The sequence below is a fragment of the Polypterus senegalus genome, chromosome 9, assembly GCF_016835505.1.
Source record: "Polypterus senegalus isolate Bchr_013 chromosome 9, ASM1683550v1, whole genome shotgun sequence".
Lineage (NCBI taxonomy): Eukaryota > Metazoa > Chordata > Cladistia > Polypteriformes > Polypteridae > Polypterus > Polypterus senegalus.
In genome coordinates, this window is record NC_053162.1 from 165,829,013 (window position 1) to 165,844,321 (window position 15,309).

At 39.0% G+C, this 15,309-nt stretch overlaps 1 protein-coding gene across 5 annotated transcripts in view; it reads right to left on the reverse strand.

Moving 5' to 3' along the window:
* Positions 1-15,309, reverse strand: part of pknox2 (pbx/knotted 1 homeobox 2) — a 278,966-nt gene that overhangs the window by 172,249 nt on the left and 91,408 nt on the right. The gene's annotated exons all lie outside the window — the stretch shown is intronic.

Below are 15,309 nucleotides of genomic sequence, written 5' to 3' on the forward strand. Positions count from 1 at the left end.
TTTATTTCTTTAAAGTACAATTTTGAAGTAAACTGTATAACAATAAGGAACTTTCCATTGCATTTTAATCATTTATTTATATCTTTGTTGGGACCTTCAGTTTTATTACAACTGTTATTATTTTGCACTACTTTTTAAAAGCACATTAATATATTTTTCACTTAATTTACCCATGACTTTGAAATGATAAGCAAGTTAGAAATGGCTGCATGGATAGTTATATTCTGTTAATAAAATTTCCATTAAACATTCTGTGTTGAAGTATATACAAAGTGATATGATTGACTACAAAATCTTCTTTCTCTTCCTTCTTCTTTTCATAGTTATGGAAAGACATGGCTAGAGAGTGGAACTCTCTAATTCGAGTCTTTTATATCTTTTCTCCTTTCTTTCTCTCTTGAACAAGATGACTGATGGTCTACAGCGATGGATGTTACATAATATTATCTGCCCTTTTATCTTTTTTAATTCTAGTTTCTCCAATTTATTCCTAGTTTTGTTTGCAAAGTAATGTTGATCGATACTTATTTTAAACTTAATTGATCATTAGCTGTTCTTGGCTCAGTTTGTATTGCGTCAGAATGTTTTAATACATCTGTCTTTATTTTTTTTTTAATGGACTACTCATCTACTCTATTTACATGATGAAGAAGGAGAACATCAAGAAAAAAAGAAGACCTGGGTCTAGATAGTAAGTCTAAGAAAATCATTTTCTTTAACTATAAAATTATGCTGTGCAGATAATGTTACAATTTTAGCACTTAGAAATGTACAATATTACAATATTAACCTGCTTAATCCAATTCATGGTGTTGGGCAACTACAGCCTATCCTGGCAGCCAGGTGGAACCAACTCATGCAAATATTCAATTTAGAGAAAATAATTAAGCTTACACACATACACATGATTTTGGATGGAGTAAACAACAAACCCAAGACACTCAATCTGTGAGGCACAGCAGTCACTATTGTGTCACCATGCCATCCTCTTTAGTACTAAATGTTTTTTATTGTTATCGTTTATGGGTTGAACTGCTTCACTAAAAGGACTTGAAATACCCACCTGTGTTACAACTGCTTACAGGTATTGTTTACAGCAGGAGCACAGGCAGGTTTAAAGACCTGCTCAGGGTCACACAGTAACGTAGAGGTGGAAACTGAGCCATCATCCTTGAGGCTGAAGGTCCACCACCTTGGCCACTACAGAACTGTCTGCTGTTTAATGTTAGTATTGTTGTTGTATTAGCCTTGCATCTTCATTAAGTTTTTCTTTGTTTTCATCTGTGATTGACAATAATTAACATCATTCATTTCCAGTGACCACTATTTGAACAAATGTAATATACGAGGTGTGTCAACTGTTTGTGTCAAGTTGTTTTGTTATCTCTTTTAGGATCAGATCATGTTTATTTGTTCTTTGGTCCTTTGTTTTAGTGGTTTGAATTATTCATTTAATTCATTTTACCTTAATTTATTATGTTTCAATTTCAAACAGTAGTTAGGTTGCAGAAGTCCAGTGCACTTTGAATAAACATAAAAGGCCATTTACAATAAATATAAATAGGAAACAAATTCAGGCAAAATATTATTATAACAATTTTAGTTGTGCCGGTGAAGACGGGTACAAGACTTGAGTTTAAACTTTATAAAATTTTTTGCTATCCACAAACATTTATAGTAAATTGGTATACAAAGGTCACAATCTTTTCTGCATATGATTCATATGAATTTTGGGGTTCATGGACTGACCTCCTGATAGGATAGATAGATAGATAGATAGATAGATAGATAGATAGATAGATAGATAGATAGATAGATAGATAGATATTCACATTCTGTCGCACAGAGGTTTTAATCAGTAATTATGAATCTTTACATTATTTATGAGCAAAACTTAAGAAGATACATTATACCAGGAACAAAACAGACAGACAGATAGACACACTAAATGGGCAAACGTTTGTGGGCACCTGACCATCTACCAATACAACATGGCGGTAAAGGAGTTATCCTCCTCCTTTGCGTCTGTAATAGCCTTCACTCTTTTATGAAGGCTGGCTTCCCACATGATGTAGAGTGAATGTGTGGGAATTTGTTCCCATTCAGCCAAAGAATTCATCTGTGAGGTCAAATATTGATGTTGGATGAGAATACATGGCTTTCATTTGGTGGTCCTAGTCATCCCTACGATGTTCAATAGGGTTGAGGTGAGGCTGTAGCAAAAATAATTAATAAAATGTCCTTGTGTGCTGTGTTACCAACAGTACTCTTCACTGGAATCAAGGGGCCTAGCCCATACCCTGCCATTATTCCACCTTCACTAAACTACAGTAGACAATATACAGTCCACAAGGTGGCATTCTTCTGGCATCCACCAAAGTCAGGTTGGTCTGTAAGACTGTCAGATAGAGAAGCATGATTCATCACTCCAGAGAACACATTTCCTCTACTCTAGTGTCCAATGATGATTTGCTTTACACCACTCCAGACAATGCTTGGAATTGCACATAGTAATCTTATGTTTGCATGCAGCTACTTGGCCATGACAATCCATTTCATGAAGATCCTGATGCATAGTCCTCGTGCCGATATTGCTTCCAGTGGCAGTTTAGAACTATGTTGTGAGCAATGCTTTAGAGTATACAGGATTTTTACATGCTATCTGCTTCAGCAAGTGTGTTTCAAACTCTGGGAGTTTTTATGGTCTGCCACTTCATGGATGAGCTGTTGTTGCTTCTCAATGCTTCCACTTCACAATAATAGCACTAATAATTTGACTAGGACAGACCTTAGACAAAAAAGAAAATCGCATACTTACATGCAGAAACAGTGGCATCATATAACAGTGCCACATTTAAATAAAGTCACCAAGCTCTTCAGTATAACCCATTTTATTGCAAATGTTTGTCCATGGAGATTGCATGGCTATGCGCCTGAGTTTACGTACCTGTTAACATGGTGTGGACTAGACAGATAGATCTATTGATATCTTTCATTGTTTCTTGGTATTATTTCAATGTACATTTTACAATAAATAGATTCTGTGATACAGGAATTAATTAAATGGGCTGAATGAATAAATAAAAGAAAACTGTAGTTTTTAAACCCACTGGACTGATGCCTCATCCTGTCTATTTCCTGCCTTGCCCATAGTGCTGTTGGGATAAGCTCCATTTCACTGTAATCCTGCACTGAATTAAGCAGATTGGAGAATGTACTATATATTGTATACTGCATGCATATACAGTATGTATGTATGTATGTATGTATGTCTGTATGTATGTATGTATGTATGTATGTATGTACGGTTCTTAGGCAAAGTGCTTCACATGGCAATGATCTGTTTGCACCTTTTGTTTTCTGAGGAGCTGCTCTCTTTGCTGGCTTATTCAGCAGACATTTCAAGAGGCAGACGAGTCCCAATCAGTTAATTAAGCCTTGTCTATTCAATCCCTGTGGCTCCCTCCCCACTTTCATTTGCATCTTTCTGCACTCTCTCATTCAGCCTGTTCAAACGATTTGCACAAACAGCTCCCTTAGACTAGAACGGTTGCATTTCTGTAATGTCTGCCTTTGGTTTACCAAGCGGGTGTATACCAAACTAAACTTTCTAATACTCTTTTCAAGGTTCAGAGAAGTTCAATCTGCACTTCATAGGTTTATTCAAACTTTTGAAAGTGAATATGTAACTGGTGGTGGCAGCAGCCTCAACAGAATGCCTTACATTTATTTATGTCATTGGACTTTTCAAAAACTATTTTCTGTATGTGTGAGATGCTATGCATGGTAGATTTCCCATATTCCACACTTCTCTGGGCAGGTAATTAATTAATTTACACTTTAGTGTTATTTATAACCTTGGAAATGAAGGACATTAAGGGACATAAGCTGAAGCAACTGGTTGTCCTAAGCACTGGATTTTATGTCCTAAGCACTGGATTTTATCAGGACTTCATTCAGTAAGATCCCAACCTCTATTGTCATTTGTGTGTTATGTTGCTTTGCTACGCCGGTGTCTCAAAGACTTGTACTTCATTTTTCACCACGTATCATCACATCACTACTACATCCAAGCTGCACTAGAGCTGCTGCCATGCGGGCTCTTGCCCTTGTGCAAGTGTTGGCACGTGACCCTGGTGCGCGTGGGGGCCAGCATGACAAGCGCTGTTTTGTTAGGCTTGGCTCAGCCTCTCTCACCAAGTGCCGCATTCCCCGGTGCTGAGCTCAGCACGCAGAGTCCTGCCTGAGAAGCAGGATTGTTCTCGGAGTGCAGGCCATCAGCCGGTTGCCAAGGAGACCGACATACCATAGCTCTGACCCTGGAGGGTTCTGCCATTCTCTCCCAGTAGGAGCCACTGGCAGCTGCAGTACAGCTGTTACTGCGGGACCAGGCCTTGGCTTGGGCCTCCACCGTGAACAGCGATATATCCTGCCTTTGATCGTCTCTGTGTGCAAAGCAGGGCTTCAACTTTAACTCTCCACGTGGGTGTAGGAGTGGGGGTGGTGGATCGGCAGGGCATGGCAGTGTGGGATAACAGTGGTGAATGGCCAAGCCTGCCTGCCGATGGCATTGTCTCAAAAATGGATTATTTCTTTATTGTTTCTTTCCTTGTCATCTAAATTTCATATCTAACATATACTGTATATACAATAATTTTATATATTCAATTTGCATCATATACACTAAACTGTATTTGCATAATGTATTTTTTTTCCTCATGTGGCACACTGATTGCCACTGCTGCCTCCAAAAACCTAACTTCAATTCTTAGAGCAGCCACTTCAGTTTGCATGTTCTCCCCACGTCCAAGTGAATTTTTCTCACATTCCAATGATGTGCACATTTAACGCACATGACCTGATATTGACGTGTTTTCATTTGTCGCTGATTAAGACTAAATAATCCTTTATTGAACATTTATCTTTTGACTTTGAAATGTGCTCTAATAGGTTTTGCCTTGTGACGGAGTGCTATGGGAATCACACTAAACAAAAGGATTAATTAAGTGATTGGATCAATGTGAGTCTATTAAGGGGTCCTACAGTGAACCAGGCCTGATAATGTTAGGGTATGCTGTGACACCTGCTTAATCTAATTTAAAGGTGGAGAGGAGGAGCCTGTCATAATGACTTAAAGGACAGAAAAGAACCACTGGTGGGCACGGAACCAGTCCAATGTAGGGCACACCCACCTATATGGGGATAATCTAAATGTGGCTTAGGAGAATAGATAGGGGAGTTGATGGATTGCATAAATACAAAGCAATGTGCAATTCAAAAGAATAATTTACTTCAAAATCAAATTACGGTGTGTGCCTTGACCCATCTACCAAGAAACGAACAAGGTAAATGAGAAAATTATTATCTTGGTTTAAAAAGCAACTTTTTAAATTAAAAATAACTGATCGAGAATGAGTCCATGTTAATAAAGGAAAATTAAAATAACTAAATCAAAGATAGACAGACTCCTCATATTCTCCACACTCAGTCAAAACTACCAGTGTATAAAAATGAAAACAAAAGAAAATTCACATGTTGAGGACTATGATTTGGAGTTAATATTTGTTGTCTGCATGAAGGTTTTATAAAGTAACTTTTAGTCATAACATTTTCTACTTCATTTAACTGGGCTTTTTGAACCCTCAAGAGCAATAAACATCGGATTCTGGTCTACTGTAAAATTAAAATGGATTAAATGTTAACCTGTTTGTTATTTCTGTTTTCCTTTTACATTTTGGAATTGTTAGTTTTTTCAATAATTAAGTTAGAAGTGTCTTTCAGTTTTCACATTTTACATAAGATGCTTTGGAAAGTTGCTGACTAGTTGAATAGATCCTCACTTATTTCTCATTCGGAATTAACATACTGGAATCAAAGCTAACTAATAGAAACAAGTGTGGGTTTATTCAAACAATGTACATTCACATATGCCTCCACACTTAAACTCAAAATTATGATGTTGCCCTACGCACTTAAAAATGATGCTTCTTTATTGCCATTTTATAGTTCTTTAATGGTATTTTATGGTTTTTACTGGGTTGTCTTTATAAAGGCATTGCTTGACAAAACACCATTTAATTCTGGGAAGGGTTCTTTGCATATGATGCTATTCTTTGGTTCAATTCAACTGATAGAATATGATTAAGAATGGCTCACACCTTTCTACAGAAGGTCTAGTAGTTCACAATTTGTATCACAGCAAAAACCAAGCCATGAGGTTGAAGGAGTCATCTGTAGAGCTTAAACACAGGTTTGTATCGAGGCATAGATCTGAGGAAGGCTAAAAAAAAAATCTGCAGCACTGAAGGCTCACAAGAGTGCATTGGCCTTATATCTCTATTATATAAAAAAAAATCCTTCAACGCAACAAGACTTTTCGAAAGAGAGATTTTTTTCAGGTCCCAAGAGACAAGACTTTTGCTTTGAGATTTTTTCAAGTCATGCCCTTCTCTCAAATATTTTCAAACAAGACCACAGTCATCTCAACTCTCATTCGTGTGAATGTTTTTGTCAGACACACTTCCTATGTTCTCAGCTCTTATACATTTTAAAATTTTTCTCAGTTTAAGTTCCCGATTAATGAAGAAGCATTACGTCCAAATCCTGTTAAAGAATTTCATCAAGAAGGGTTATCAACATAAAAAATGAGAACACGGGCAATCCTAGCACCGAGAAACGAGGAGGTCATACGAATTAACGCCAAAAATGTTGATTGGTTACACATCAAATTGGTTAAATGCATCCAAAAATGTTGAACAGTTACACAGCAAATTGGTTAAATGGATATTAATAAACTAGGCTGAAACAGTTGGTGGTGATGATGCGGAAGATGAAAACAAAAACTTACAATATCCCAAAGAATATCTACAACAGTTAACAACATCCGGTCTTACAATGCATGAATTACTGTAGAAGGAAGGATGTATCCAAGACTGTAGACAACATTAGCCAACAAAGGAGATCTTGATATGCCATTCGTATTAAAATGTTAACAGTTTCTGGTTAGAATAGCTTTTGCAAAGACAATTAACAAATCTTGGAGCCAAACATTGAAAAAAGCCATTTTATTTAATAGAGAAAAAGAAACAAAATTCAATATACTTTGTGTTGATGCATATGTCACAATTCCCATGAAAATAAAAATGTTTAAATTGTATATTCACATCCCATTATGCAAGCGGAAGAACCGCAAAGAGGCTAGCGCATAGTGCAGGCAGAGGGGTTGGCGAGTGAAGCAAGCCAGGGGCGAAGTTTTTAAAATGGAAAAATTATGGAACAACTACAGCTCTTCCCAGAGTACTATTCCAACAGTGAAGCATAGTGGTGGTAGCATCATGCTGTGGGGTTTTTTTTCAACAGCAAAGCCTTGGAGACTAGACTGGGTTGAAGGAAAGCTGCACTGAGGAAAGTAGAGAGATATCCTTAATGAGAACCTGCTCAAGAGCACTCTGAACCTCAGGCTGAGGTAAAGGTTCAGGTTTCCTCAGGACAGTGATCCTATGCACAAACCAAAGACAACACAGGAGTGGCTTAGGGACAACTCTGGTAATGTTCTTGCCCAGACACGGCCCTGGTTTGAACCAAGACGAGTATCTCTCGAGAGATCTCCATCCAACCTGACAAAGCTTGAAAAGTTCTGGAGAGAAGAATCGCAGAAAATCACCAAATCCAAGTAGGTAAAGATGGTCATACCCAAGGAGACTCCATGCTGTAGTCGCTGCCAAAGAGGCTTAAAGTATGTACTGAGCAAAGGGTCTGAATACTTGTTTTAATGTAGTATATGCATACAGTATATCGACTCTTTTAATCCTTTACAGTATAGAAGCATAATAAGTATTCAGTCCTTGACTGGGCATCACAAGGTATATAGGCAAAGCGCCACTTTCATGGGGTAAAAACCCGTCACACCGGGCGACGCTCAAACTCCTCGCCTAAAATAGGCAGCCGCGGGATCCGCACGTCGAAACTGAAGCAGTTAGGCAGGACAGCTGCCTATGTAGTGAACCGCTTCGATTTCTTTGTGTTTGGACTACACTGTACTGTATATCTCGCGGTTGATATTTTTAATCGTTGCTTGTTATAATCATTATTATGAAATCCCAGTCAAAGCAAAGCCTTATCAGTTTAATAAAGGCTCTGCAGCTGGGACACGTACGTTACAAATATAAGTTGATTTCTTCGTCGTGTACTCAACCCAAGAAGTTTGAACGTGGATGTGTTACTCAAGGCAGTTCCTAGCAAAGTGTGCAGGGAAAACACAATGACTTGTCGGTTTTGTCTGAATGGTACAATAAGAAAGAAAGAAAGAAAGAAAGAAAGAAAGACAACTTAAGTGCGTGTCGACATAACAGAGCGCCACCTCCCCCCTCGAAAGCCCATGTGTGTCCAACTCTGTACATCTGCTGTATTTATCTGATAGTTGACAGAAGGCGGCGCTCCGTGACCAGTACGGCCACGACGTTGTGCTAATAAAGCTGGAGGAAACCGAGACTGGCAGACGGGTTCGTGATCAGCGTAGATGCTTGATGGAAGAAAATGAGGGTTATGTGCGCAGAGATACACAACTGGCTATGGCAGACTTCCAGTAGAAGCGCTGGTTTTATTAACTTTCATTCCCCTATTTTACCAACCCCATCCCGGATGTGCAATGCGGTGTCTGTCAGCAGGAAATATTTCAGCGCAATTACTCCGCCTGGCTCCTGTCCGGCTGCAGGTGAGCTGCTGAGGAAAATACTCTTGTGAGCGCTCGTATTGATGAAATCAAGTGTTCTAACTTATCGCCACACCAACGGCAATGTCCGTTTATTGGTCACTACTGCCGTCTTTGAGAAATACACCGCTGTTCTTTCTCTTCCGCACATTCCAAAAGCGATCGTGTGAGTCATAGATGGGCTGCTCCACACGCCTACTTCGTGGTCAGACGGTTTTCTTGCAACTAAGACCACGAAATATAGGAAAGGAAATAAGACAGAAAGAAAGCATCCTGCTGAGCCCAAAGAAATATAAGGTGTCACGGGCGTGTGAGGTCACACACCTCAATTACCACCCACTCACTCTAGGGCAGGAGGATCCTTCCAAAATGTATATAGCGTCTTTCAATATGGACACCATACTCAGCTAACAGTGAAAAAAACAGGTGGCTAACAGGCCGTCAACCCGCCTTGAGAGGTGTGAGACAGAGTGAGAAAAGGAGCGGAATGGAGGGAAGGATTCAGGCACAACAGGCCTACTTGGTATTTATTAAGATCTTCATAGAAAGAAAGAAGGCAGAGCAACAGAAATCGAATGATGATGGAATAAGATGAACACAAAAGGGAAACGAACAGAAGCCGGAGGGATATAACAAAAGGATGAGAGTGGGGAGACACATTGATGGAAAGATTACGTGAGAGAAATAGAGGGGCCGAGCTGCCGAGAAAGATCATTGGGCTCGTTGATAGAAATGTAGCAGAAACAGTTAAGAGTGCAATATAACGAGTACGGTTAAATTCTTGAGTAAAGTGACATTCATACTTTTGCATATTAAACCAACAAGCAACACGTCTCCCTCTGTTTAGAACCGCAAGCGTTAATATATTTTGTAATCGGAAAGTGGGACACACCATTTATGTAAAAGACTGATGTAGCTAGGGATAAACAATGTCCCACCTCAGTAAGAGAAGACACACCGCTCTGCTAACTGCAGCATTATTTTGCAGAGTGCATCTCCACTATCCACAAACGCGTTAGGAAACAAATTTGTTTCAGAGATAACTCAGAATTGACTTCAGGGTCAACAAGTAAGGTTGGGATAAAGACTGCACAGTGTCTTCTCCATTAAGTCAGAATCCCTCGATTCATTAAATTACAGATATACACCACAGGGGGAGGCTGCTACAGAGAAAGCCCGTACCTGCCAAGAACGAACGCTTTCTTTCTTTCTTTCTTTCTTTCTTTTTTCTTTCTTTCTTTCTTTCTTTCTTTCTTTCTAAGAAATTTCCAAACGTAGTACTGACATTAACATTTTGAGTTCCATAAAATGTTTTCATATAAAAGTTGAAAAAATTATTAAATCGCTTCTGAACGAGTAGAGTGTCATTAAAGAACAATTATCCGTCCATCCATTATCCAACCCGCTATATCCTAACTAGAGGGTCACGGGGTCTGCCGGAGCCAATCCCAGCCAACACAGGGCGCAAGACAGGAAACAAATCCCGGGCAGGGCTAAAGAACAATTATATTTTAAGAATATTCCGGTAGAGACCCAAGACTGGCAAAGGGTGAACATTAAGATTACAAATACAAACTCGCGCATTTCAAACGGAGTAAATCGAATCTAAGAGGCTGCAGCACGAACGGCTGCACCACCAAGCCGGACACATTTCGTAACTTTACAAGCACAAAAATATAAAGTTTATGGCAGAAATCAGTCTTTGCGTAGTCTAATAAATCTTTAAATCATGATGATTACTAATGAGTGAGACGGATACAAGAAAAGGAGGCAGAGAATGGGACAGAGTCAGAGAAAAAATGTGTAATGAACGGCGCCAAACTGTGGAGAAAAAGATGTCAAGGGGTGACAACAAGAAGATTGTTTTAAAGAAATGGCACACGATGTGGCCATGGCGGGACATGAAAATGAAAAACCTTAAAAGAAATACAGGGAAGAACGGAGAACAAATTATATTGAGAAATAATGTGCAGGACAAGCTAAATAGAAGAAACTGAACACTAAAGCAAAAGGTGTTGGTGGGGGGACTCAATAAAAAAGGCTGATTTTAATGTTAGCCCACGTCAACAAGCTTGTTCACTGCCATCGCTATTAAGAAATACTTGCTACAAAACAGAAAATATAAAAGTTCTAAAGCGAATGCATACTCCGTAGAAGCAGCACACTACCCTGCGAAAAGCACAACAGCACACACACACACACCGGTCTCTCCCCGAGTGAAAGCGGGCGCTGTGTTATCTTGGAGGTTAAGAGGATTAAATGCGACTTCCAAATGCTTCATGAATACTCGACTGCTAGACCGGCATGTACATAGAGCCCTGCAAACAAGAGCAAACTCACCAAGAGGAAGGTTCGCTGTGTACTTGTTACACCTAAGAACTCAGTCAGAGAAAATACTTTCGGTGAAAGCCATTCAAATGAAAACCTAACGGTGTAATGGAAAGAATGAAAAGAGACATGTAATTGAATAGAAAATATGGAATTCTAGGAAAAAACGATTAAGTGAAAAATTTCACAATGGAGACTGAGATGGCGAGATGCTGCAGAGGGTCGGGGAAGAACTGGAAGGCAGTGAAAAACCAAGACGAGCGAAAGGCAGCGTTTTGCAGAAAAAAGGATAAAAGATGGGAGATCGGGGCGTGAAACTATAGCACTCTCGAATGGATAGAGAAATCACCGGGCGTTCGAGGAGGAAAAGAAATGTAAAAGGCTTCCACCGGAGACTAGAGCATCCAGTCGCGGCCTGGAGAGATTCTTCAAGTCTCTTCAATTATCATCCAGCGGCAATCCGCGGTGCGCAGCTTACAAATAAACAGATGGAGTACACGTTCATATTTAGATGTCTTGTGAATAGAAATTGATACCCTTTTTTCCATCGAGTCTGGTCTAATCTTCCAATCAGATGTGAGCCCAATTACCCGCCCCCAGCGGCACCGATACCACATCTCTCGTCTCCCCGCAGGGCTGCGCGGTTTTCTAGTCTCGCGGGGTGCACAGCATGAGGCTGCAGCCGCAGGACGCGAGGCTCTCATTTTAATAAAACAGTTATCAGTAATGATGCTCTTCACTAATGGGCTGTTTACTGTCGTGAGGTGGGGGCTGGGGGTTGAAAGATACTGACGATCAAGCTCAGTTTGTACATTTCAACAATCTCATAAATAAACACCTTTTTCAACTTTTATTGATTGAAATTGGACACCTCCTTCGCCAGACTCACTTTGGAAAAAGGCATCCGTGCCAGAGTGTTGTCCTGGCAAATATAATATTCTGTTAAAAGAAAATGCCACCGACCCAAAGCTCTCTACAAAGGCAGATGCAGTCGGAGCGACTATCCACTGTCTTTGTGCCACCCTCGTTCCGAAAATGGGCCGAAAGTGTGGTTCCCCCAATAAAATCCCATTAGATCTTAATGAAGGCAGTCTCCCAGTCTCTTGGCCTCAGCTCATTTAACACGATTGTCTGGCGGCCATTAGCAAGGAGGCAATTACTGCCGAGCGGCGAGAGTAATTGGAAACGCCGGCAGGGGCTCCAAGAAATGGGAATAAATAAAAATATTCAAACTAATAAGCTGGGGGTCTGCTGGGGGTTCAGCGAGGAAAATCAACATAATTAGAAATGTTCTCGGTAGAAGAACTAGAAAGGAAAAAAGTAGATATCTCTCAGAAATATTAATAAGCTAGAAAAATGGGGGAAGAAACGAGTCAGCAGGTATCTGAAACGGTAGCCAAGTTGGGAACACAACTCAGCGCTTTGAAGCTTTATCTCAAAGGGAACGTCTGAATTTGGAACCGTCACTTCACACCGACTTATTACTGGAACTCAAAGCCCTCGTCGTCAACAAATGGCCGACAATCAGGGGAGGTGCTGCTGTGAGCGTCCCTTATACACTAAATAATATTAGTTTTGGAACCCCTCTGAGATAGATAGATAGATAGATAGATAGATAGATAGATAGATAGATAGATAGATAGATAGATAGATATGAAAAGAACTATATAATAGATTGATAATATTTAACGGATAGAATAAGATAAAAAGCACAATTAGATAGATAGCAAAGTCACTGTACAAGATAGTTTGATGCAGTATTTTATTTTAAATAATCTTTATATTGATAGTAACATGAACAGGCACAGTTCCATAGCTTCTGTAAAATATTTACAATTTTCAAGCTTTTTTTCCTCATTCTTTACCGCTAGACATTTATTTTCTGTAGAGTATAAAATTACATTTACACCCGATTTCCCAGAGCAGTTGATTAGTTAGTTTATAGTATGCAAATTTAACTTTCTGTTTAGTTTGAAGGAGTGCCTTAAACACTAATGAAGTATCAATGGTTAGTCCATTTTTCATCTGTATTTCTTCTTGTTTTTAAAATGGCCATCTTGGCTTGACTCAACAAAAAGTTGCTAAGTTGACATTCCTTTATTTATTTATTTGTTTCTTTGTTTGTTCTGGTACAGGAATTCCAAACATATAAATGAGTTCACAACAGAATTCCAATAATTTCTCAGGTAATAAAGAAATAACATATAGTAGCAGTGTTAATCTACAATACAGAAATAAGTGATAAAATGTTTCTTTTCATGACAAAATGGACACTGATCAATAATGTTAGAGCTAATAGTTTTCAAAAAAGAATTAATAGCTATTGTCACATGTAAATTCTCTACAGTGGACTATTAATTTTTTTTACTGGAGGCTTATACAAAGTACTCCATGTTGGAGATGTTGTGTCATGTAAACCCATCCAGAAAGTATGTGACATCTACTTTAAAATAATAAAATTATACACTTTCCGTCACCATTCATACATATCTTTTTTTATTTTCCTATATATTGGCATTAAATAGCATCCACATGCCAGAATTTTTAAAGTAGTATTTTTAAAACTGACAACTGACAACATTTGAGATAGATAGATAGATAGATAGATAGATAGATAGATAGATAGATAGATAGATAGATAGATAGATAGATAGATAGATAGATAGATAGATAGATAGATAGATAGATAGATAGATAGAGATCTGAGTGTAAGTGCCCAGGATGATGGGAATGGCCATCCTGGCCAGGATCGAGAAGGAATTCTTGCCCAGCCAGGAGGTCCCAGGTGGATGGACATGTGTCCTGGCTGGTCCTGTCTGTCGGGGCTATTTAATTTCTCACTGTACCAGGTGGCAGCTTCTGTCAGGCACAGCTCCCATTCATACTCCTGCAGGGCACCTTGGGAAATGTAGTCTTGTTGAACAGCCCTGTCATGATGTATGGGTCCCACCAGAGGGGGCAGTAAGAGAGGTGCATACCTGGAAAAAGGTTTCTGCCAGACCTGGAAATGATTCCAGCTTCATTTGACACCAGAAGTACTCTTGGGTCTGGCATAAAAGAAGCCACCTCGCTTAACCCAGGTTTGTTGAGGTGGGAGGAACGCGACAAAACTTGCCTGGAGGAGAGATGGAGGATTTATTGTGGAAAGAAGTCTGTGTTTTGGAGGATTGTGACCTGTATAAGGTATCCTGGTTATACAAACATCACTTTATTGAAGCTCTTGACTGTGTGTCTGTAGTTTTGCCTGCAGTCTGGGGCTCTGGGCGCCCCCTAGTGTTCACAATAGATAGATGTTAGATGTCTGGACTACCACTTTAAATCAGTTTAGAAACTGTCTCTACTAGTCTAGACAGAATGACTGATGTTTGTAGCTAATTTAAAGAATTATTTAAAGACAGATCGATTCCCATAGCTATCTTTAACAAGCCTAGATAAAAGCATCTCATAACAAAGTTATCTTTAGCAAGTCTCGATAGATAGATAGATAGATAGATAGATAGATAGATAGATAGATAGATAGATAGATAGATAGATAGATAGATAGATAGATAGATAGATAGATAGATAGATTCTTGTCTGTAGTTGTATTTAAGAAGTCTTCAAAGACAAGTTCATTCCCAAAGCTGTTTCTAATCAGTCCAGATACACAGACAGATCAATCAGCTGTTTCAAAGCAAGTCTACACAGCTAAACTGACAGTGACTGTCTCTAGCAAGTCTGAATGTACTGAATGATGTCTTTGCAGTATTTGTTTTTAAAAGTTTCTTAATCTTTACAGTTGTTTCTAGCATTTCAGGATAGTTATGTTGGCTTATGTAAGTGCTACAAAGATGTCTTTAAAAGGCAGGTCAATTCCCATAGCTGTCTTAAATCTAGACACAACAGAGGGTCGGTTCTCTCAGGTGTCTTAAATGCTTAAAGGTTGATTCCTATGGTTGCCTCTAACAAGCCTAAATATTCTTATTATAAAACTTCAATCTGTAAATTATAGGGAAATAATTACAATACTTTAAATCGTAAATGTAAGACTAGAGTCTATGAGGAATGAATAACAATATGATATTTATAGCTTCAGTGTGGATTGGTGACCGAGTGTGAATTAAAATTTCTTCTTTTTCTTGTTCTTATGATGATAATAATGGGAAACGTCTATCCCTAATTGTTCAATTTTGGCCTTTTCTCAACAGTTTTTAATATTCATTTTATTAAGATGACTCAACCTGTGTTTCTAGATTTACAGTTTTGAGTCAACAGTGGGCTCCTAAACACAT